The sequence below is a fragment of the Morus notabilis genome, unplaced genomic scaffold (assembly GCF_000414095.1).
Source record: "Morus notabilis unplaced genomic scaffold, ASM41409v2 Scaffold1289, whole genome shotgun sequence".
Lineage (NCBI taxonomy): Eukaryota > Viridiplantae > Streptophyta > Magnoliopsida > Rosales > Moraceae > Morus > Morus notabilis.
Window position 1 is genome coordinate 150,385 of NW_010356868.1, and position 2,156 is coordinate 152,540.

The window sequence follows — 2,156 nt, forward strand, 5'->3', positions numbered from 1 at the left end:
TTCTCCAGAAACAAGAAATTGGGAAGGATATTTCAGAGAGAGGAGAGGAAAGGAAGGTAGAAAATCTATTTCATTTCATTCATAATCCCCATAACAACAAACAGCACCCCTTTCTAGCTAGCCTCTGGCTGCCTCGGGCGAAAACAGAAATTGGTTACATAATGCGATAACAAATCCAACTCAGCAAAGCAAGAAAATAAAAATAGCAATATTCTGAATTAAGGCTTCCCTAAGACAAAGTCTTTGTATTTTCCAGGAATCTTCTTGGGCCTTTCGGTCCTAGTGATGTTCTGGGCCTCCTCCTGGACTGTGGACGCTGGCCTATTCTGCTCAAGTGGGCTCGTAGGCAGAGTTGGGTCCGAGGTCATATCACAAAGGGTGTAACCTTTGTTGCAGCGGTCGGGAATGACGGTCCCGTCTCGCAAACTGCTGCAGACGCCTTTCCTTGGACCATAAGTGTTGCAGCCACCACAATTGACAGAGCCTTCCCAACGGCCATTACCCTTGGAAATAACCGCACTTTCTGGGTAATTTAAAGAAAACTGATTTCTTCATATCCTATGAATTAAATTCATCTGAAATAACGTTGATGATGTTAATTTTTTTAATTTTTTTTTTTAAATTTTTTGTTGCAGGGCCAAGCCCTTTCTTTTGGAAAAACTAAAAATGCTTTTGCTCAACTGATATCCTCTCAATTCGTACGTGCAGACAATGCTACCTCGTAAAAAGACTTGTCTGATCTATTAATATTTATTTCGATTAATCCTACTATATATTAATTGATTTATTTTTATAATTTTTGTTGATTAATCTTGATCTTACTATACATAATATTAATGTTTGTACTTGGTATTTTTGTTGAAGCTCGAAATGTTTGCCTGGAAATCTGAATTCCACATTAACAAAAGGGAAAATAGTGTTTTGTTCGTCATTATCAAGTGACATAAACGTAATGAACGTAGTTTATGCATCAGAAGCTGTACGTATAGCAGGAGGAGTTGGCGTCATACTTGCACAGCCCTACTCTGATGTGAAGTCAGAATGTAGAATTCCATGTGTTGAAGTTGATTATACAACAGCTGCAAAAGTCTTCAACTACATTGTCACCGCAAGGTAATAAAAAACGAACAATTCATACAAAATTAAAATTTCAAATTAGCTAATTAACGACTAAGAAAATGTTACTAATTCTAGCTTATTCTTCTTATTGATTTTGCTTCTATGAACAAATTAGTTCTCCAACTGCAAAGTTAAGTTATCCAAAAATGAGTCCTCCATTCGGGCTTCGAAGGCCCTGGCTAAGGCAAAAGCATCCATGAAGGACGGTGGCCGACTGAGGAGCAATTCCCTCTGAATCGGTGTTCTTAAACCAGATACAAAAAAAGAAATCAAGAGGGGTTCAGAAATACCAGTTACTCTGTTCATCAGTGTCTCGAAATCAGATTGAAACTCTGCAACCGTTCCTCGTTGAGATAGCTTGGAGAGCAACCCCTGAGGGTCCTCATACGCCGATGCCCCGAATCGGAGCCGGAGGTTGTGCATGAACGCTGGCCACGTAGTGAGGAGTCTGTTGCTCTTCATCCACTAGTACCAAGCAGACGCACGACTCTCGAGGTGAAATGCCACGATACGAAGACGAGAATCCTCATTGGTATTATGGAAATCAAAAAATTCTTGTATACGGAAAATCCAGCTATCAGGATCAGTACCGTCAAATTAATGGAACGGAGAACAGGAGAAAGCTCCGGATGGCCCAACGATTTGTCCGTGAGCTGATTCGTCACCGATGGGTGATGAGACGATCCCCCAGAGTAGCGATGCGGTCCGTGAAGCTGTGAACGAAGATCTTCAATACAAGCCATGTGTTGAAGAAGAGTTTTGTTCATCGTTTGTGTCTGACTCTCAAAGTGAGCCTGCAAGGCCAGTGTTCAATCATCCAGTTGTGTCTGTAGAGCTTTGAAAGCAGCCAAGAGCTCGGATTCCGCCATGCAGAAAAACTCAATGAAAGCACCAATTGATACCTTCTTCTTGGAAGGAAGAACAAGGTATCAGGATCACCCCTTTTGAGTGGGTGAGTTCTCCAGAAACAAGAAATTGGGAAGGATATTTCAGAGAGAGGAGAGGAAAGGAAGGTAGAAAATCTATTTCATTTCATT